At 31.6% G+C, this 23,970-nt stretch overlaps 1 protein-coding gene across 1 annotated transcript in view; it reads right to left on the bottom strand.

The window, feature by feature from the left end:
- The window catches only part of LOC149898557 (protein Wnt-7b-like), a 76,188-nt gene extending 54,344 nt beyond the window's left edge, over window positions 1–21,844 (bottom strand). The window contains exon 1 of the mRNA XM_090115048.1: window positions 21,752–21,844. The gene's annotated coding sequence lies outside the window, so the exon portion shown is untranslated. The remainder of the gene's footprint in view (window positions 1–21,751) is intronic.
- Window positions 21,845–23,970: the final 2,126 nt, after the last annotated feature.

The raw sequence follows: 23,970 nt of genomic DNA, 5'->3' as shown, positions 1-23,970 counted from the left end.
TGATTAATGTTGTCAATCTTCGTTGCGTATCGTCCCTGTAGAAAAATATGGACCATTCTTGAACTGATCGTGCGCATGGGCGTAGCTAGCCATGGGCTCAGGGTGGGGCAAAAATAAAAAAATATATAATTATGTAACTAGCAACTTTATCCTAAGTCTAGTCCCGGTTAATTTTTAGGACTTCGAGCCTTAAAAGGAAAAAAACGAACTCTTGAAGCTGTGAAAAAATCAAAGTTATAAACCAACGCAATAAAAAAGATACAGCCGTTTGTGTTGCAAATTTTCACACATTTCGACATTTGAAAGGGAATCAAAACCTAAAGAGTTCGCAATTTTTCCTTTATCTGCGCTATAAGACGTTACTTAATACAAAATTTCAAGATTCTGGGTTCATGGGAAGTTTAGGGTCACTAATTACTGACCATAAAAACACAAAATGCTGACAGATCCAGGTAGAGCTTCGCTCGCAATCTTAAAGAAAAGTTTTTGGCCGATATCTCGGAAACTATCCACTTTAGAGCAAAAGTTATTTCGACTTTTTTATAGAAAGTAAAATTTCGCATTTTTTACACCCTGTAAACTTTTTTGTAAAACTTACTGTTTACGAATTATGGCCCATTTAATGAACCGGTTTATCGTTTTTGGCTGATACTGTACTGCATCTACCCATTTTTTAAGAAATGAAATGAAATGAAATAATTAATTAAATTATTAAATAATTTTTGAGTTGTTATGTAGAAATGTCGGCGCTCGGCGGGTGACGCGGGAGCCTTAAAGTTTTTTTTAAGGATGTAATGAAGACGAAGAAGAGATATCCAATGCATTTGGATATTTGATAAAATTTAGATTTTTCTATTAAGTATATTTTTTATATCCGCCAACCCGCACTTGGCCAGCGTGGTGGATTATTGCCTGTACCCTCATAGGAGGCCCGTGTCCCAGCAGTGGGAACGTATATGGGCTGATGATGATGATGAAATTTTTTTATATAAAATTTCACACATTTTTCTAAATAAACTCTTTTCGTTTAACTACTTCTATTTTACTTTTGCATCAGAATATAAAATAATATAGGTACTCAATATTATTTAATTGTACGAAATATAATAAAATGAAATATTTTAAAAGTCTATTCTATTGCAGGTGAGGAAATAAACTATTAATTTTGAAGTACTACAGGACATCATTTTTAATAAGTTTGTTGAATTTGTAGAATTATATGGTATGCATACCTTGAAACTCTTCATTTTAAGCCCGGTAATCCAACATTGAACATTAAATAACTCAAAAATTGTGGGCATTACAAATAAAACCGGCCAAGTGCGAGTCTGAATTGCGCACCGAGGGCCCAGAACAAATTTACTTTTTATTATGTTGTAACTCTAAAATGTATGTATGTTTTAGCAATTTTTCCTTTCTCTGTGCTATAAGACCAATGTCTTATGGTAAAAAGCAATCTTTTTACCAAATTTCAAGTATGTGTTCACGGGAAGTACGGTGTAGGTTTTAATTCCCTTGCGAATGTCGAAATTTGCGATAATTTGCAGCATAAAACGGCTGTATCTTTTGATTGCGTTGGCTTTCACAGCTTCAAGGGACTGTGGACTTGAGTATTCGATATAAATTTCAGCTTGATATCTCCACGCTTTCTTGAGAAAAAGGGTGTTGACAGTCAGACAGACAGACGGACAACATAGTGACAACAACATAGGACAACAACAACCTATATGGGTTCCGTTTTTTCCTTTTGAGGTTCGGAACCCAAAAAAAAAGTTTGAAACAAAAGTTGTAGAGAATACAGTAAGCTTAAAAAAATGGAAAGATGTATTTTATTGATTAATCCAATATTTTAAGAGTTATAAGCCAAAAACGATAAATCGGTTCATTAATTAATGGGCCATAAATAGTTAACGGTACGTTTTACAAAAAAGTTTACAAGGAATGAAAGATGCGAAATTTTACTTTCTACAAAAAAGTCACAATAACTTTTGCCTTTAAGTGGATAGTTTCCGAGATATCGGCCAAAAACACACAAACGAAATATAAAAGGATTACGTTTGTTAACGCATGGGGTCAATCGTGCGCAAGTTTTTTGTTTAGATCGCATTTTTTTGTGTGACGACTTTCGAGAGTGAATTTTCATACGGATAGGTACTAATTTTTGTAGTCAGTAGGTACTTAGATAATTTAATTTAATTTTTTAGATTTGGTTAGGTACTTTCCAGGCCAGAGCCAGGGTGGGGCAAGTGCCCCACCCTGCCCCACCGTGGCTACGCCCATGATCGTGCGGGTTGAGGTAAGTGTTTAATTTTGGCGGGAGGTGGAGACTGGAGAGTGTCCGTTCTGTAGCGTTTAGCTACTATTATGACTTGTATTCTGTGGTTTAAATTGGCGTGGATGTCAGATTACAGTGTTTAGATCTGACAGACATGCTTACTGGTCTATTGTGTTAAAATATTGAAATGTTACCCTGTGAGGGTTTTCTTTTGACTACCTACGTGGGCGAAGCCGCGGGCGGAAAGTATAATGACATATCATGTTGAATTGTTATCGAATATTACTAATAGATATGATAATTTATTATGTTCTTCCCATATTTTTAGGTAAAGCACCATGTTCTATGTAAAATTGTTATCATGGAACCAACTAATTTGATTTAAGATAAGATTACTGAACAATACACGTGTATTTAGAGGCAATAAAATTTAACGGCCAAGCGCCTACTTGCCAAGATAATTGTATGTAGGTGGTATATAATGTACTCATCACTAATTTCAAGTACACCCACTAAGTAAGTTATGTGAAGAGATTACTTCTGAAAAGGGAATTCAGATGAAGATTAATTTACACTAACAAAGGAATAAGCAAGGATGTTTCGAAGTGAAACTTCTCTAGGCGCGTTCATGCCAAAGAAGTTTCACTTCTGACACGTGTGCTCAGCTCTTTTTATGTTTGTAATGGATAAAATCAAATACTTGACAATTATTTTTTAATCTTTATAATTAAAATAATTGTAATTGTAAGCCAAATGATTTCAGTGTGTTTTTTTATTATAATAATGACGTGATTCTCAAAGAATGTATAAATTTTGATGTTTCTATAAATTCGTGGATTTAATCGAGATCTTAAGCTTCGAAATCCAAATTTTACGCATCTTTTTGTTGAATAAGGTTGTGATAACATAGGAAATATTTAGAAAGAATCCAAATAAATATGACTCAAAGTTGCCTGACTGACCTTGTGATCTATCAAATCCCTGGACGGATCGGGCTGAAATTGGGCAAAGAGGTAAATGTTAGGACGTAGGCATCCGCTAAGAAAGGCAGGTGAAGCTGCGAGCAAATGCTAGTAAATAAGATTTAAGTCAGTACTTATTTATAATTTCCTTATTACGCAGACGTCGTGGGCAACAGCTAGTCAATAAATACCTCAAAAGTACTGTAAAGTGTAAACCAGAGATAAAATAATCATGTACAAATTAATTGATTTCGACGGAGCGTGGTGTTAAATTAAATTTATACGAACATAACACGGCTTGTTATGGCGATGCGCTGTAAATATCGGGCAAATTCGACGCCATCTTTAATTTATTACGTCTTCGTTAGGCATGGCCATGGAATAGGCGTTTAAAAAGTTAAGGTTTGAATTTGGAATGTTCATTGTTGATCGTTTATTATTTTATATTATAAGGGAAAGTACTATCTCGTCGAAAAGAGATATTTAATAAAACGATGTTATTAACGATATGAAAGACGTGAAAATTCGTTTATATTATGACTCTAGTATTAATGATAGATTTAAATATTGTTATCGCCCTTTCAATTTTTTTTTGCAAAAACTTGATAGGCTTAAAATTCTTAATCTACTCATAAAGTTATAATTTAAGCGAATGTTTTTAAATCTGCGGCAGAACTTCGCCATTCGTAGGACTTTTTATTTATTTAAAGAAAGGCTTTGGTTTTGTGTTATTTATAGTATAAAGCAACTTTACAACAACTTACTTCTACCACAGATAATATAGTACTACTTTATTGTTCTATAATCCGCTATTTTACTGGCCGCACATTTTCTAAGATTTACACCTAGATCGTTGATACGGTTGATCCGAACTGATTGACATAAGTTATTGGATTTACGCAACACTGGCTATTGAATTTAAGATTATAATCCTTTGAAGTATTACAATTAAAATTTTACGTACGATTTTTGATAAATAGGTGGAAGCTAGACGTTGGATTGTTTTATGGTCACAATTTCACAAAGTTGTTGGTTTGTATGTTGGGAATAGATATGTTTTTTTACAGTAAATAAATAATTTAATTTTGCGAACCTGTAATGTAAACTATTTGTTTTAAGCTGACTAATATTTACTTTATAAATATGTAATTGACTGTGTAATATACAAATTACGATACAAAGACGAAGCTTTCTTATACATTCAAATGAGTATTTGTAAAGTTTTACTCATAAAAATTCCAAATAGATCTTTCTAGAATACACATATAGTATCAACTTAATTTCATATGATCTCATTTCGAAACGCATATTGGACTGTTGTTATCTAAATAGGTAGAGCCGTTCTCTATAATTGAATAATTGGTGAGAAATTGAGTCAGTTAAAGAACGATTGTTAATTGAGAATTGCTTTGGGCAAACTAAAAATAGAAAGGCGGGAAGTGTATTGAAAGTTTTTTTATTCAATTTACTATGATATATTATACAAATAGGTCCCTTACGTCCCAGGTCGTGGGTTCGATTACCACACGGGGCAAATATTTGTGTGATGAACATTGATGTTTGCTCTGTGTCTGGGTGTTAATTATCTATATAAGTAGATATATATTTAAATTTATATATGTATGTATGTTTATCAGCCATTTGGTTTCCATAACACAAGCGAAAGCTTATTATGGAATCAGATCATGCCGTGTGTGAAAAATGACCTGAAATAAGATTTGAAATTAGATTCTTATTAATTTGTTTATTTCTTAACGATATAACATCCTTAACGAATAAGTGCTCTGAAATCTCATAAGATAAAATTCATCTCTATTAAAATCTTGTATGGGATGAGAAACAAGAAAAAAAGAAAGAAACAACAAAGTGCAAATAGTTTGTTGATATCTAATGTCTTCGTAGTAATATGGGCTTCTTGATCGAGATGAATTCCTCTATCGATTATTGAATGACACCAACACAACATACACAGGTAGGTATGTATATTATCTTCATCATCATCATCATCATCATCAGCCCATATATGTTCCAACTGCTGGGACACGGGCCTCCTATGAGGGTACAGGCCATAATCCACCACGCTGGCTAAGTGCGGGTTGGCGGATGACACGTATCGTCGAACTTTTGATTCTTCGACATGTCGGTTTCCTCACGATGTTTTCCTTCACCGTTCGAGCAGTGGTGATGTTACAACATGCGCAGATAAATTGAAAAATCAATTTATTTCCTGCACGCTCGCCCGGTCTCGAACCCCGGACTTATCGATTCGAAGTCCGAGGTCTCACCACAGAGCCACCACTTAATTCGTCCCAAAAAGCAGCAGCCTTAAACAGGTGTATAATATCGATTTATGTAATTTTCCATCAACTGTCAACAACTCGAGAGAGATCAACATGAGATTTTCATCAAATGACCCATCCAAAACCTGACCCTGCGTAATATTGCTTAACCGCGCTTACGTCACAAACTATTCCCACGTTTACAGTTTTCAACATCAATGAGCCCTCAATTAAGTTATTTTTTATATGGCAACACATTCATTAGCTCTTAATTATCTCGGTGTCTCGTTAAATGCCGAGAATCGAACCCGTAATACATATAGTAAAAACTTGCTTCGCCTTAACTGCTAGTGTAACCGGCTGGAGATGTTAAAAGAAAATAAACTCTATTTAATTTGAAATAAGGTTCAAAATATCAGGAGATGTAATCCTTTATCATTGCGGAAAACAGAGGTGGAGTATTATCTTGTAAGGGTTGTCGTTCAGTTGGTTGTTGATCGGATATCTTATATGTATGTATTTTTTATATTGGATTGGGAAAGCAGTTTTAATATATTCCTTACTAATTACTTGCATAATAAAATGTTGGATATTCCAGGAGAAATATTAGGAGGACTATAGTGTGTTTCTATATTTGTATTAGGTATAATAAAAAAAATTAGTATTTTATATGTAGAATTTTTATTACATAATATTGAAATAATATAATATTTAAAGTATAGATTTGGATATTATTAACTCTGTCACACAAAATGCCTTTTGCTGGTCGTTGGTAAAATATTTGTATAACATAGATTACAACTGGACATATTTCAATATATCTATTTAAATACAGACTATTTAATCATTCATTTAACATTATGAACACAAATAAAATAAATAAATAACGTACTTGAAAATTAGTTCTGCAAATATTTATGTTATGATAGCCGTTGTCTATATTAAAATGTTTATTTTATAAATAGTAGTTCATCGTGACTCCGCTAGGCTTTAGCCACTTTAAAGCTAGTACCTATGTGTTTCTTTTTAAGTTATAATTTTAATTCATGTATTTATAATGCTCCATAGTACAAAACATAGATTTTATAAAAAGTAATAAGTTTGTACAAAAATCGGTTTTTACACATATTCTATTCCGACACACAAAATACAGCACTGTTAAGTTTCATCAAAATTTGTTCATTAGCGTGATAGAGTAACAAACACTCATACATATATCCAACCAAACATCAAAACTTTTACATTCAAATTAATATAAATTTTAACTTCAATTCCAGTGTTCGCCAAACCTTATTTATACGTAGGAAAGTGGTAAAAGAAATGCACAGGAATAATAAAGATTAACTCGAAAGCTACTGTACTTGTTTAAAATTTATTCATAATAATTATTTGTATGTACTTTTTTAAGAATTATCCAAATGATATGCTGTCAATCACTACAATTATGAACGAGAAAGTTTGTGAGGATGGGTTGATTATTATTTATTCTTTCAGGTATAAAACGGTAGATTGTTTTATTAAGCAATATTAAATAATTATGTATGTTTTAATTGTTACTAAATCCAAATAATATTGTTTAAATCTAGATTAACAATGTAAAATTATTCATATTATTAATATTATTTTCTAAATACAAATATCTGGATGTTGCATAGATGTATGCATGTTTATTCTAAATCACGCCAAAACTAATGAACAGATCGATATGAATTTTGGTATATATATAAGATTAGTATATAAGATACTATTTGGGCACCTTGCTGTAATATCAGTGAAACCATGAGCTCCAGCAGTGCACCTCAAATTGTCCCTCGAAGCTTTTAAAAATAAACGCAAAGAATAAAAATTCAATCGAACCTAAACTCGTTTTGTTACATGTACTTGCCAAACACGTAATAAAATGTTTTCATAACCACGGGTGGTTGGAATACGTCAAAATAATTTGTCAGTTGGTCGTAAATGTATTGGGCGCGAGTGAAAGCTCAAAGCTCTAATAATGGTCGGGTTATGATCGCTCGCTTATAGAAACTGGGAAATGACCTGTTTACACAAATGCTAAATGTGTAGACTGGAGTTAAATTTGCACTAGATTTTTGGGTTAGTAATGCGACGAGATCGCTGTGTTTTAACTTTTAGTTAAGGAAAAAGTAGATTGTAGCTATGATGGAGTATATGCACAAGTTGAGTTAAAAGGTATTTTGTAATTAAGTTAATTAAGCTATTGCATGGCTTCTATCGCGGGCCTTGAGCGCGGGGACCGAATCCAGAAATTTCGTAACGAAAACACCTCACGCTTCCCACTCCGACGGGCACGGAGGTGTGGCTTGAAGGCACAGGCATGTATCAAATGTCTGTGCTTGAAGGCATAGCTTTACCGCGGCAGTCCTCGAGTGCCACACGTCTTTTTTGTAATTTTTAGCAATGAATCTACATAACTTGATTGATAATAAGTTGAGATACATCGTTAGATTCATCTTAATAATAATTGAAAGAACCAGGGTGAAGTGGGATAACAAAATTTTAAGTTATGCATAATATTTTGTAAGCGCATTCCTGAAATTTTCTTTAAAACAGTGGTTTATTAATAAAGATATAGTGTAACAATGAAAATGATGGATTTTCAGTACTTTTGTAATGTATACAAACATTTATTTATGTGAATCTGTATTTGTGCAATATCTTATTTAGGTTTTGAGCTATTCATTTCATAAAACCTGTTGCAGATATTAAATTGTGTTAGTTTTAGAATTTTAGTATCTGGATATGAATTAAGTTTTTTTTTACTTTTCTGATTTAGAAATTAAGGAAATAGATGACTTCTATTGAATTACCATAATATAGAAATACCAAAAGATCCTTGCACTTGATAAAGATATTTTAAGTGGATAAAGACATAAAAAATCTGAATATCATTCGCAACTGTTGATTGCAATTTCAATATATGAGATATCAAGACGATTAATTACAACATACACTTATTTAAAAGTCACTTGTTGAAAGCTATTTATTTCAAAGATCTGTAAACTTGATAAGCTTGAATAATATGTAAGAAAAATATCATTAATATACTTCTATTTTGATTGCGGATTTTAAGTTGTTTTAATAGCTTCAAATAGAGATTAATTGTTTGGTCGAGTGGATATATTAGCAGGCAATATTCTATGAGTATTTTGGTGGTTCTCTAATAAACACGTTTTTGATGTTGTTTTTCAGCTTTTAAATGTATTAAAAGAAAATAGGAATACTAGCTTTCTAGCCGGGGCTTTGCTTAGTTGGTTTTTAATTTAATAAACTTTATACTACAACCTTTCAAGAACCGCTCTATCTATCTATAAAAAGCGCATCAATATCTGTTGCATAGTTTTAAAAATCTAAGAATACAGCAGATAGACAAATAGACAGCAACTTCGTTTTATACTATTTATTGATAGAATAATAGCGTACACTGAATTTGTTATTACACCAAAAACAATCGACTTTTAACTCTAAAGTTGACAAGACAAATAAAGTACTCGAAATATAGATACAATAATGTATAATAACGCATTCGAAAATGCCAAGGGTTTCAAGAATTCGTCATTAAATTTTATTTCATTAAAATTTCAACTGCATCCATAAAATGTACTTTATTCAGTCTCGTATGCTGTAAATGAAGTACATTCGTATATTTTGGATATTCATTCATATTCGTAATTTGGAAGTCTTTGAATAAAAGCGCCAAATTAAAATATAGGTAATTGAGTTTGTCTTGTTAGTTTTGTTTCTTGTTATATGAAATTAGATACTTTGCGTTGTAGTATAATAATAAGAGTATGTCTGGGTATGTAAAATTGACATTTTAATTATAATGTTGCCTTCTGGAAAAAATGTCAACACGGTTGTGAAGTCTGTATTTCTCTTTAAATAAATATTTGAATAATTGAAAGAAACATATTTATTTATGTTAAATATGTTTCTGTACAAAATAATATGAATAAATATGGTGATTATTCTATCAAAATAAATGCGTTGAGGTGAGGACAAAACACAAAATATTTTTTTTATATATAACTTTAAGATCAGCCTGGACAAGACTTTTACTGGCTGAAGGCAATGAAAATTGAAGCTTTTTTTGCATGTAATCCGTAAAATTATAATTTAACGCGGACAAAGCCCCGGAAATCAGCTAGTTTAAATATAAATTGCTATTGAATTAAACCAATATATAATTACAATCAAATCAGTTCCTCTAACTCAGTTCAATAGATTACTATAATTAATCCAAATTACTATATTCCTAGATAAGTCTAGCTCAGATCGTATCATTTTAATAACTTGATTGATATTTGTTTGAATAGATACGATAAAAACAACTAAGCAGTCATTAGTTTAATTTAGTTAAGACTAGCTTCCGCCCACGACTCCGTCCGCGCGGAAAAATTAAGATTTATTTTTTCTACGTATTTTTCCGGGATAAAAAAGTATCCTTTTTATGCCCAGGATATTAAGGTATAATAATACCAAGTTTTATCTAAATCGAACCGTTACTTTTTTACGTGATGCCTTCACATACCTACAGACAGACAGACAAAAATTTTTTTAATCACATATTTGGGTTTGGTATCCATCCAGTTATTTATTTTAATATTTTGCTATTTATTTTTTCAATATTTTCAATGTTCAGAATTGATCCTTCTACAGATTTATTTTATACGTATAGATATAGATTGCAGCGATAAGGTAGTTTTATAATTTGCAGTGTTGTTACGTGCAGGTTTGCTTGCGTTTTTATTGTATGTTTTTTTCTTTTGAAAACGTTATTGTGACGTTTTTATTTACTTTCTTGGTACAGTGGTTAGAGCATACATAAGTACTTATAATACGTGGGTTTTTATTCGATTAATTAGTTGAGACATAATATACATAGTTACTTTTTTTAGTGTAAAATGTAGTGGTTGGTCTTGTGGTATTAAAATACAGAAAATTAAAAACAATCAAAAATTGGAATACTTCAGTTTGTTCACAAAATACTGACCTATTTATCAACATTAAATCAGGGACATTTTTGTTATAAAACCATACTAATGTTATAAATATTTTCTTTATATTTAGAGAATAAATGTAGCACCTAGCAATTTTCTACAATCTACACATTACTCATAGCATACGTATATATAAAATAAATTAATTGATATAAACATCTTTTTCCAAGTCGGTTAAAAATGGTATGAGAACATTTTCTAATTGGTCACTTCGCAAAAAATAAACTGCCGTGCCGTTAATCCTCACTTAAGTGTACAAAAAGGTTTAAACGGATTATTGGAACAAAAACTGTGAACTGTTAGATTTTTTGCGTATATAAATACATTGGATTTGTTTATACTATGACATTTGTCTGATCGCATGTTGAGTTTGATAATGTCATTTTGGTTCATGCGACTTAGGGCCGATTTTTCAATGCTTGGTTAAACTTATCCGTCCAATAAAGTATTACACGATGATATTAAAATGTCACGTAAACTGTACTTTATTGGACGGATAAGTTTTAAACAGGAATTGAAAAATCGGCCCTTAACAAGGTATCCGAATTATTCTACGAGAGAGGAAATTCGAAAACTAAGAAGGTTTTATTGGAAACAATGCAGAAAATTATACAATTTACAAATCAAAACAATTAGTTGTATTTACATAATAGTAGCATTTTCATAACATTAACTTGCCGAGTTTTTACCATTATTTATTATATCATTTACGTGACCTACTCATACAAAATGGACTAATGAACACAAGACATGAAATCTACAAACTATTTCTCCCACATACTTTCCGAGTATTTTTATTGTATAAAACTAAGTATACATTAATAATCTATTTCCAAATAAACCCACAAATCCGTAGGTTTGCCAATTTCCAGTCCTGACCATATTGATATTTATTACTTAATCACATATATATTATTTCAATTAATTTATCAATCATCTTCTTTCCTATATACGCAGAATCTATTAATTATCTTGATTTACAATCCTCTACGACTATTTATTAGTTTATGGCCAATTAGATAGATACATCGCTTCTGTGGTTTTAAATTTAAATTTTTATTTATATTATTAATTTATTTGATTTATTTATGGTTTGGCAATCAATTGGATATGTTATGTATCATAGTTTATTTAAACTTTGTGATTCAGCGTTAGATTTTGATTTTTAACCCATTACTTATTTATTTTTAACATTATCCCACTATTCTAATATGTATATATATAAATCTCGTGTCACAATGTTTGTCCTCAATGGACTCCTAAACCACTTAACCGATTATAATAAAATTCGCACACCATGTCCAGTTCGATCCAACTTGAGAGATAGGATAGTTTAAAAATGTAGGTACCATGGGCGAAGCCGGGACGGACCACTAGTAATATAATAAATGCGAAAATTTGTGAGGATGGATGGATGTTTGTTACTCTTTCACGCAAATAGTACTGAACCGATCACAATAAAATGTGGTATGTAGATAGCTGAAGACCTGGAATAAGACATAAGCAAATTTTTATCCCAGAAATTCTACAGGAACGGGTTCTATGCGTGCTTTGAAAACGCGGGCGAATCCGCGATGGAAATCTAGTAATTTATAATATTATATTCAATTAGTTTCGTTTGTAAATGATATGATATAGAGCTGTTACAATATTGGTATTTGTAGGCATACATATAAATTTCAATATTATTATATCTATGACAAGCTGTGATCCGCGGTTTTACCCGCAGTGCTCCGCTCCTGTTGGTCTTAGCGAAATGACATATAGCTTATAGCCTTCCTCGATAAATAGACTATCTAACACCATAAGAATTTTTCAAATCGGATCAGTAGTTCCCGAAATGCTAATCTGCTGCGTTCAAACAAACAAACTCATCAGATTAGGTATAGATATAGTGAATATGTAGTTAATATCTTAATCAAATATAAAATTAATATTAATCACATGCTTATTTTATTATGTACATACTAATAAAAATATCTAAAAAGCAACCTTAATTTTATTACCTACACCTGTTTAAAATTCATTGTCGAAAAACAATAAACAAATATTATAATGTGGGTAACATTTAAAATTAGAAAAACAAACTTAATAATGATTTCTCTGTTTTTATTGTAGGTAGTTTAGACCTCATTCTAACGAATTTTACAAACGAATCTGTACTTACTTATAAAGCTGAAGAGTTTGTTTGTTTGAACGCGCTACTCTCAGGAACTACCGGTCCGATTTGAAAAATTCTTTCGGTAGATAGCCCATTTATCGAGGAGGTTTATATATTATCATCACGCTAAGACCAAGGCACAGCTAGTATAGACTATGTATACTATCATGTTATACTGTTACCAGAAGTTTTTTTCAAGCCCATTTATCGAGGAAGGCTAGGCTAGGCTTTATATCAATAAATACATAAAATTTCTAACAATGTACCAGGAGGAATATGTTTGAAGAGAGTAATGTGTAAATTTATCAACTGTTTTATTTAAGCATGGTACGTTTTGCCTGAAAGTTTTACCACAGTATTACCATATTTCCTATAATATTGTAATACTGTGGTTTTACCATCTAACTAGAAAAAAAGCATTGTCACAGAAAACATAGTCAAGATAATAGGATAATAATCATGTGCAAGAGTCAAGAGCTAAAATGGATTATAGATTTTCTGTTGACAGACGTACAGACGAGCTATCTTGTTAGATATATATTTCTATATTTTTTTTAATAACTAGTTTATGCACGCGACATTGTCTGCATTTAATTCAAACAATATCACATCGTAATTGTAGGTAGGTAATAATAATTCGTACTTGTTTTTATTATCTAATTAATTTACAAAAATTAAAAATATGATTATTTTGTACCCTATAAGTCGAGAATTTTATAACATAAGTTAAAATATAACATAATAAACATTTTTATAAAGCCGGCTACTCACGTACCAGCCGCAGGGGCAATATTGGAACAACCTCGGTTGCACGGCGGTCGGAGCAATTTCAGTTGTTCTCTAAATTGCCCCTCCTGCAGGTATGTGAGTAGCCCGCATAAGATTTTTGAATTAAAACCAAAACATACAATACTTAACTCTATAGAGATCTATTATAGATAGATCTATTTATTATGAAACTAGCTTTCCGCCCGCGGCTTCGCCCCCGTTTTCAAAGAAAAACCTGCATAGTTCCTGTTCCCGTGGGTTTTCCGGGATAAAACCTATCCTATGTGTTAATCCAAGATACACTCTATATGTGTTCTTAATTTAATTGTACCTAATCGGTTCAGTAGTATTTGCGCGAAAGAGTAACAAACACAAACATACATATCCTCACAAACTTTCGCATTTATAATATTAGTAGGATAGACTTAAGACAAGAGAAGAAACCTACAGAACATCTAATATCTAATATTCTAATACATATATGTATGGATGTATGGATGTTTGTTACTCTTTCACGTAAAAACTACTGAACCGATTACAATGAAATTTAGCACACATATAGAGGGTAACTTGGATTAGCACATAGGATAGGTTTTATCCCGGAAATCCCACGGGAACGGGAATTATGCGGGTTTTCCTTTGGAAACGCGGGCGAAGCCGCGGGCGGAAATCTAGTAGTTAAATACTTTGCAAAATATCTTCCCCATTAACACGTTTCAATTCCATATCCTTTAGATTCTACACTATCTCTAGATGTCCTGTCTAAGTGCAAGTCTAGCGCACGATTTGGTCCAGTACATTTGAAATTCTAATAGCGCGGCCATCGCGGGCAAGCTGCGTATTTGGTATAGGTGAACGAACACTATGTAAGTTTGTACTTAAAACAGAGGTCGTATAATGTTCAATTTAGAAAAAATATATATATAAATACTAGTGGTCCGCCCCGGCTTCGCCCGTGGTACCTACATGTTTAAACTATCCTATCTCTCAAGTTAAATCAAACTGCACATGGTATGCGAATGTTATTATGATCGGTTAAGTGGTTTAGGAGTCCATTGAGGACAAACATTGTGACACGAGATTTATATATATTAAGATAACTAGTAAAAACATCTTCTGTTATGTATGTATGGTATCCAATATCTTTAACCTTCTGCCAGACATATTGAGAACTAGTTTTCCACCCTCGGTTTCTTCTGCGTAGTAAAACGAAAACCCGCATTGTTCCTGTTCCTGTGGGTCTCAAACTATCTTTGTACCAAATTTCATTTAAATCGGTTCAGTAGTTCAGCACGAAGAAGTGCCAAACAGACAGATAGACAAAGTTAATATCGCATTTAATATATTAGAAGGTATTGTTGTTCTTTCTACTTCTGAATGATATTCCCAAAAACTTTAGCAGGTTGTAACACTTCTTTTTATTAATGCAAAAACTGCAGATGAAAAATAGCATTTCAAATGGATTAACGTTAAATTCCTTTAGTAATTTAAACATAAAACTTTGTATGACTCACTCCATCTTAAATAAATAGTTCAATAATCTTAATATATATAAATCTCGTGTCACAATGTTTGTCCTCAATGGACTCCTAAACCACTTAACCGATTATAATAAAATTCGCACACCATGTGCAGTTCGATCCAACTTGAGAGATAGGATAGTTTAAACATGTAGGTACCACGGGCGAAGCCGGGGCGGACCGCTAGTTGTCATATATATTGTATTATGTCATGTCTCATAAATTTTGAAATAATTCTACTTGCAATACCGAGAATTATTTTCTAACAAAGTCGATTCCTAATGTAAAGTTATTTCCTATAGTAAAAGCGAAACCAGGGTCAATATCAACAATATACCTTTTAATAAAATTAAATACTGAAAATTCATATCGCCTTTCTATAAATATGACTTTGATTACCTTTTATGGAATAAACGTGACAACTGCACTACCGGTGACAAAGGATATTTCCTTAATGTGATTTTACAGTACAATAGGTTGTTTATTAATTATCTATTTCTATACTATATAATATATACATAAAACATTATAAAGCTGAAGAGTTTATTTGTTTGTTTGAACGCGTTAATCTCAGGAACTTCTGGTCTGATTTGAAAAATTCTTTCGGTGTTAGATAGCACATTTATCGAGGAAATCGCGAGGCGCAGCTAGTATTTGAAACGTATGTTTGAATCTAGTACTGGCTAAAATTGGCTGTAATCAACTTAGAACTAGCTAAAATAAAATTGACTGTATTTCGTAAATAAAAAGAAAATTGAAATCGAGTCTATTTGAGTAACATTTTTTATTGACGAAACGTATCTACTCATAATACATATGAGCTTATTAGTTTCGGAGCTACGATGGTACTGAGAGGCAAATTCATAAAATATACCTAATACTTGTATGTATCATGCATTTGACATCATTTTTATTCGATGAGGCAATATTTTAAAGTTCTTAAATCTTATTAAAAATTGTGTCCGACCGATATTTTTTTTTACTAATATTTTTCGTGTTTTTTATTTAGCTCTACATTAAGAAATAAATAATATTTAAATATTGGAAAAGGTTAATCCACAATAAAAACAGCAAAACGAAAAACAGCTGGTGGCACGTCATTCAAAACTGCATCTTTAACCTCAAATACAAATTAAGTTTTAACATGTCAAAATTTTATGTCACTTTTTGGTCTATAAAATTTTGAACGTATTCTTTTATTAATCGTGTGGTGGTAATGTGACGCACATTCTTTTTTATATAGAGTTTTTTATATACGTTTTATATATGGTTTTGGAGAAACAATTCGATTTTTTTATAATAGTATGAAGCATGCTTGATTTTTAAATAATGAGTTATTAATTTGCCTTTTTATTGCTGTAATTTTCGTTCCATACTTTCGTAGTTTTAAATATAAACTCAAACTCAAACTTACACATTTATTTATTCAATTAGACTTTTTCTAGAAGCACAATTGAATCATCATTACATATTTTTTACATTTACCACCGATTCGGAAAGCAGTATCTATGGAGAAGAACCGGCAATTCTATATATTTATAGTTGTAGCTTTTAGATAAACAGATCAAAAGAAAATCGATAATTGTAGAGCTGACGTCTAATATTATTATTCTTTTGTATTTAATAAATAAATTAGTATTAATTCACTCAAGGATTGGTCTTCGTGAATAATATAAGAATTTTAAAGTTTGCCAACCGGGAAAAATTACTAAATTTCTATATTAATAGTGTACACAGTAAAAGTGGTTATGAATGTTCGAATCTAAAATTATATGTGACAGAGACTTCAAATAAATATTCTTATCCCTTCAAATGTCATTTATAGCGAGCTAAGCCTGATGATACAACTTGTTATATAAAAATTACAAAGTTAAAAATACTTATAACTTTTCTTATAAAATGCTTGTAAATAATTTTCTAATAAGATTCATACTAATACAAATAAACTATTGGACACTGAAATAGTTTCTAGAACATTACCGAGTTATATTATTTTATCTTATTACTGTAGTAAACGCTGATGTTTCTATGGAAATAAAGATATTAATTTGTTGTAATAGTAGGGGAGCCCAGGATGCTAAATGTGGATTTACTCGAGCGTCACGGGAACCTATTAGAATTGGTAGATTAGACCATAGCGAGAAAAAAAGGTCCTATAATGTTTTCACTTTTAGCGGTGGGGAAGGGTTTTTTGATTTTTTTTAATTTAAAAAAGAAAAAAATTGGCTTGGAAATACTCAAGCGCGTTAGATATTGATATTTTGCATGCTCCAGGACGTCACTGAAAAAAAGTATACGTTAATCTGACGATTTAAGTGGCGATTTAATCGCTATAAAGAAAGGGTAAAAAATTCAAGTAATATTATTCGAGCGCGTCAGATTAATATATGGGGGGGTTAATTACAATATAAGAGCTGTGGCGTTGAAATTCCTAAATTAGACTATACTGTTATATGCATATATAGGACACCAAACTCAAATCTATCGGACTTCTTCAAGAAACTCGAATTACTCCTGCATCGGCTTTTACATAAAAAAGATAGAAAACTTATACTTTGTGGTGATTTTAACATCAACATTTTAAAAATTAATAATATGACAAATACAATAATATTATAATATTGAATTATAACTTAAAAATGCACATTACAAAACCTACAAGGCAGCAGACCTGTATTGATCATATAATTAGCAATATAGATTGGGCGAAGGGTGATGTACACCAATTGTATCTTTCTGATCATAACACTGGTCAATCACTCTCGGTACCTATTACAAAAACTAATCCAAAAATTATACATTGGTTCATTAAAAGAAGAGATTATTGTAAGGAAAATCTATCCAAATTCCGAGATGGCATGTCTAACCTGACTTGGAGTAATGTATACGAGGAGTTAAATAGTAATAAAGCGTGCGAAGAATTTCACAGTAATCTAGTACTATTCTATAATCTCTACTTTCCATTTATTAAAATTAAAGTAAGTTGTAATAACCATGCACCTAAATGGATAACGAAAGGCCTCAGGAAATCCTGCAAAACCAAACGCCAACTTATTTATAACTATTACAAAAATAAAACTTCTGAAAACAAAAAACTACAGGGAGACTACGGTAAAATACTAAAAAAATGTGTAAAGACTTCCAAGAGGCTTGTCAACATAAACTACTTAAATAATGCACTTAATAAGTCTAAAGCAACTTGGAATTTAATCAAAAAGAAGATAGATGAGGTGCGGTCATTTGATGAAATAGGTCCAATCAAAGCTAACGGAAAAATTGTCACTGACACGAATCAAATAGCCAATGAATTCAATAGCCACTTTACTAACATAACGCAAACAAGAACTGGATTAGCACCAGACTTTAGTTGTGTTCAAACATCGAATTCATCTATATTTCTGACACCCTGTACTACTCTAGAGATATCTTCAATAATAGCATCCCTTAAAAATACTAAAGCCGCTGGGTACGACTCTATTACAACCCACGTTTTAAAGCACTGCAAGACAGAACTGACAGACGTTATTACTCACCTTATAAACCTTTCCTTTGAACAGGGCACTTTTCCAGACTGCCTAAAGATATCTATAGTTAAGCCTGTCTATAAAAAAGGTGATAAACAGATGCTTAACAATTACAGACCCATAACTCTGATCCCGATTCTAGCGAAGGTATTTGAAAAAGCTATGTATAGGAAATTAAATTCATTTTTAGAAAAATTTAACATAATTAAAGAAGAGCAGTGTGGGTTTCAAAGAAACAAATCAACGTCATTGGCTACATTCTATTTAGTAAAAACATTGATCGAGCATATGGACAAGCGAGAAAAGGTTACAGCGATCTTCTTGGATATGAGTCGGGCTTTTGATTTTGTTAATCATAATATTCTTCTCCATAAATGTAATCTGTATGGAATAAGAGGACCAGCACTTGATTGGCTCGAAAGCTATTTAAAAAATCGTCAACAATACGTAGAAATAGCCCACGCACACTCGGATCTAAACGTTAGAATGCACAGATCCGCTCCTAAATATAACAGAAGTGGAGTGCCGCAAGGAAGCGTCCTTGGACCTTTATTATTCCTCCTATATATAAACGATTTGCCCAATATAACACCGCATAAATGTGTACTGTTTGCTGATGATGTATCAATTATTATTGCCGATAACAAACTTACTGACTACCAATCCGTTATTAATAACACAATTAAAAATGTAATAGAATGGTTAGAAACTAATGATTTAAACATTAATATAGGTAAAACAAACTTTATTCAATTTCACAATTATAAAAATAAAACAACCTCACTACATTTAACTTTTCGCGGAACATCAATGACCGAGCTTGCAGAAACTAAGTTCTTAGGTGTTATTATTGACAAGAATTGTAATTGGAAATCGCAAATTCAAACAGTTGCATCACGACTTCATAGATTCGTGTATGCTCTAAGAAAATTACGTAATGTGGTTTCAGAAAGGGCCGCTATTGTTGCTTACCACGGCTATGTTGGCTCTATATTGAGATATGGTATTTTAATATGGGGTAATTCTACTGACGTACACCAAGCTTTTCTAGCTCAAAAAAAGTGTGTCAGAGCTATAACAGGAATAGGACCCCTCGATAGTTGCAGACCGATATTTCGAAGGTTACAGATCCTGACTGTAGCTTGCCTTTATATTCTCGAGATAGCTCTTTTCGTAAAAAAACATACATATCATTTTGTTACTTTTGAAAAAGACTGCCTGTTTCAGACTAGGGATCCCACCCGACTACGCTTCCCCATGTGTAAATCAAAATTATTTTGTGCCAATTGTCAAGGAATGGCTATAAAAATCTATAATCACTTTCCCCCAAATATAAGGAGTTGTAATCTTAATAAATTTAAATGGAGGATTACTTCATTTCTGAAACAAAAATGCTTTTATACGGTGAATGAATTTCTGACATGTAAGATGAACGAGGACTTGGCTTAGGCTTAAATATTGTATTGACTTTTGTATCTTTATCTTTCTTATATATAAAAATGAATCGCAAAATGTGTTGGTAAGCGCATAACTCGAGAACGGCTGAACCGATTTCGATAATTCTTTTTTTATTATATTCCTTGAAGTACGAGGATGGTATTTATGTAGAGAAAACGTAAATATGTACCACGGGCGAAGCCGGGGCGGACCGCTAGTTTATTATAATAATATTATGTAAAAAAAACTAATTTCCGAACCGAATATTCGACCGAAATATTTGTTTGTAAAAATTTATGATAGCTGCTATAATTTAATATATAGGTATATAATGTTAATGGGATCTATAAGTGTTGTGTAATATAAAATTGTTTATTGTAATTTATAATATATTTGCATGCTCAATTAAGAGCCAGAATGTTTAAGAGCCTATGTAATATGTATCTACCTAACATCTTTGTAAATGTACATTCTGCAAATAAAGAAATTTGAATTTGAATTTGAATTTGAAGTCCCCATTTCGCTAATCTGACGATTCGAGCTCAACCTTAGGGAATTATGGATTATTCAAATTTTCCAGCGGGGCCCCTGAGCGCACCCACCAACCACTACTGCTCATATTGACTAGAGGTACTAATGAATAGCTAAGGTACCGTCCCTTATAGTAATCTGACGCGCTCGAGTAAATCCCAAAATCCCCCTCTTGGCCTCCCCTACTATAATGGATGTGCTAAATATGTAGCACGGAAGAAAATAGAAACATTGTAGTATTTTATAATAATAAAAAGGTATAGAAGCTTCCTCAATTAGTGAGTTTTTAAAAACTTTTTAAAAATTGCGGTACACATGTTATTAAAAGGTTTTATCTTGAACAGAGCTAGAAATCCTACTAATATTATAAACGCGAAAGTTTGTGAGGATGGATGTGTGTGTATGTTTGTTACTCTTTCACGCAAATACTACAAAACCGATTACAATGAAATTTAGCACACATATCTCTATATGTACTTAACACATTTAACACATAGGATAGGTTTAATCCCGGAAATCCCTCGTGAATTTCAACTATGCAGGTTTTTCGTTGAAAACGCAGGCGAAGGCACGGGCGGAAAGCTAGTTATAGCTAAATTATTCAATTAATTTAAGTTAAGTTTTCGTGCAACAAAACAATCTTTACAGAAACAAAAAAATAATAGATTTGCAAGTAAAAAACTAATTTGAAATGTAAGTAGACAGAAATAAAAACAAATCAAGAAATTCTATATTTTTCTAATAGAAACAATAAATTTAAACCACTTACCTGTTTTATAATTTTAATATTGATCACGAGCTACTATTTTAATGTTTTAGACATTTTATTGTTTAAATAAATATTAATTTCACGCTTTTACATTTTATACGAGATTTCTGCATATAGTTAAGAATGTTGACTATAAATGCAAATGTATCGATAACATGTCATCTTCAATATGCACCTGCTTCGAAGAAATTGTATATACGATCTTAAAGCGTTCGATAAACATATAGAGAACTTACTTTAAAACATTTTTTTAGCATTTTTCTTCATGAGTTATACTAGATAATACTTTTTCGTTAGTAATTAAGCATCTCTACTTATAACTACTTTTGTCAATTTACGAAATACTTTATTTTTCCGACTTTTTCGTATGTTATCATGTTCATTTCCATATTTAAGGACTTTACCAATTTTGTAACTCAAAAAAAATTGAAAATTCATTAACAAAATTTGTTAGTCATTTTTCCTTAAAACATATTTGATATATGACTTTATTTAAAATATTACCTCAAAACACAAAACACATCACATCACTATACGACACACGATTTTAATGAAAAGCACAGCACGTGCGCTCTCTCTGAGATCCCAGCATCAACTGTCCTCATATAATGGACCATACCTTTACCTATTTGAGAGTATGTACGTTTTTATACATCTAACGTGAATCTACGGTTAATCTGTTACAATTACTTTTGTTGGTCTATTAATAGAATATGAACGTGTAATATGTGTAGTTATTTTTAGCGAATTTTAGGAAATATGTTCATGACACATTGAGTTTAAGGGTGGATAGAGCGGCATTTAGCAGATGCTAATGTTAATGTATTGAAAGTATAGGAATAATTAATGTTACATATTTAATTTTTTATTATATAGAAAACGAAAAAATATACAAAAAAGCGTGTGTGACGATCATACGTGTCAGAAGTGAAAATTCTTTGGCAAGATTCAAAGACACTAAAGTCGTCGCCTTACTCCATGACGTGATGGTATTGCCATGACTTCAAGGTCGCGTATTTTACTCTCAATGCGCCTAAATAGAGATAAAGAAGTTTCACTTCAATGCAATTACTAAAATGTAACAATGTAACAATATGTTGTTTGAGGAATTATTAAACTGTCAAATAAGGGGAAAACTATTGTTATAGTAATATTGAAAATTATAAGATCTTAGAAGTATATAAAGGAACAGTTATTAAGGAAAATTAAATACATAAGTACATTTCTCAGATCCATTTATTTCTCTGGTATTTCTCGCAATTAATAATTTATATATATTATGAATTGATTTATTGTCACGTGTGTTCATTGTATCCTATTTTTCAATAATTAAATCCAGCGATACGAGTAATGTTATATGATGTTGATCGATTGCTTACGATTGGAATTTTTTATATAAATAATTTTTAATACGGGCGTGAAATATTATTACGAATGTGTCATAAAACATTTGAGTTGTAATACATTTATTTATGAATTAAATTTATTTAATAATATCTAGTATTGCAATATATAATAGGTAGGTATTTTTGATTCTTTTAAATTACGTGGGATACAGTTAATAGTTTATAGCAAGCATAATATTAAACTGATGTTCCTTATATGATGATACTAGATTTCCGCCCGCGGCTTCGCCCGCGTTTTCAAAGGAAAACCCGCATAGTTCCCGTTCCCGTGGGATTTCCGGGATAAAACCTATCCTATGTGTTAATCCAGGTTACCCTCTATATGTGTGCTAAATTTCATTGTAATCGGTTCAGTAGTTTTTACGTGAAAGAGTAACAAACATCCATACATCCATACATCCTTACAAACTTTCGCCTTTATAATAGTATTAAGATTGCCTATTGAGAGTTTGAGAATGGTTTAAAAAAATAATATGTACCCATTCTTGACGTAATTTAAAAGGGCAACTACATTGTTTCTTCGCGACTCTTCTCTGTAGAGACTGCTTTAACCTGTGGTAAGTGGTAAGTCTATGTTATAATAATTAATATAAAGTCTAATAAACGATCAAATAATGTTTGTATTTTAATAATTAAATATGCGAATTTTGCATCGACGAAGGATACGTTTCTAACTTTGTTCGACTGAAGCAATTTTTCTTAGTATATGATTAATTTTTATATGTTTAACTAGTAAAGTATTGCGAGAATAATTACTGTTACAACTGGAATTCCTGTTTTATTTAGTGTTGCGTTAAAAATATCTTAAACACGTCTGTTTTGTAACGTTTCTTAATTGCATTACTATGTCTGTGTTATGGTTTATAAGTGGATATTGCACCTTAATTTATAAATAGGTATAAAGAAAATATATAATTTTCGTTCAAATGATCTGAGTAATTATTGAGCTTAATAACTTCATAACAAACAACACTTCGGACTTCTTCTTCTAGTAACTACACTAATAAATCCCTACTAATATTATAAATGCGAAAGTAACTCTGTCTGTCTGTCTGTTACGCTTTCCCGCTTAAACCTCTCAACCGATTTTGATGATATTTGGCACAGACAATCTTTAGACCCTGAGAAAGAACATAGGCTACCTTTTATTGCGAAATATGTACCACGGTCGAAGCCGGGGCGGACCGCTAGTATTCTATAAAGCTGAAGAGTTTGATTGTTTTGACGAAATGGTCCGAATGGTTGGAAAATTCTTTTTGCAGTAACTATTTTTGATAGAAAAATACTGCGGCAAAATATAGATAAAATAGTGTTTTC

This window comes from Colias eurytheme, chromosome 22, assembly GCF_061535395.1.
Source record: "Colias eurytheme isolate Ceu_HAF_F1 chromosome 22, ilColEury1 Martin Lab GWU primary, whole genome shotgun sequence".
Taxonomy (NCBI): Eukaryota; Metazoa; Arthropoda; class Insecta; order Lepidoptera; family Pieridae; genus Colias; species Colias eurytheme.
Note: the sequence above shows the minus strand (reverse complement) of the source record. Positions and strands in the feature narration are given on the sequence as shown.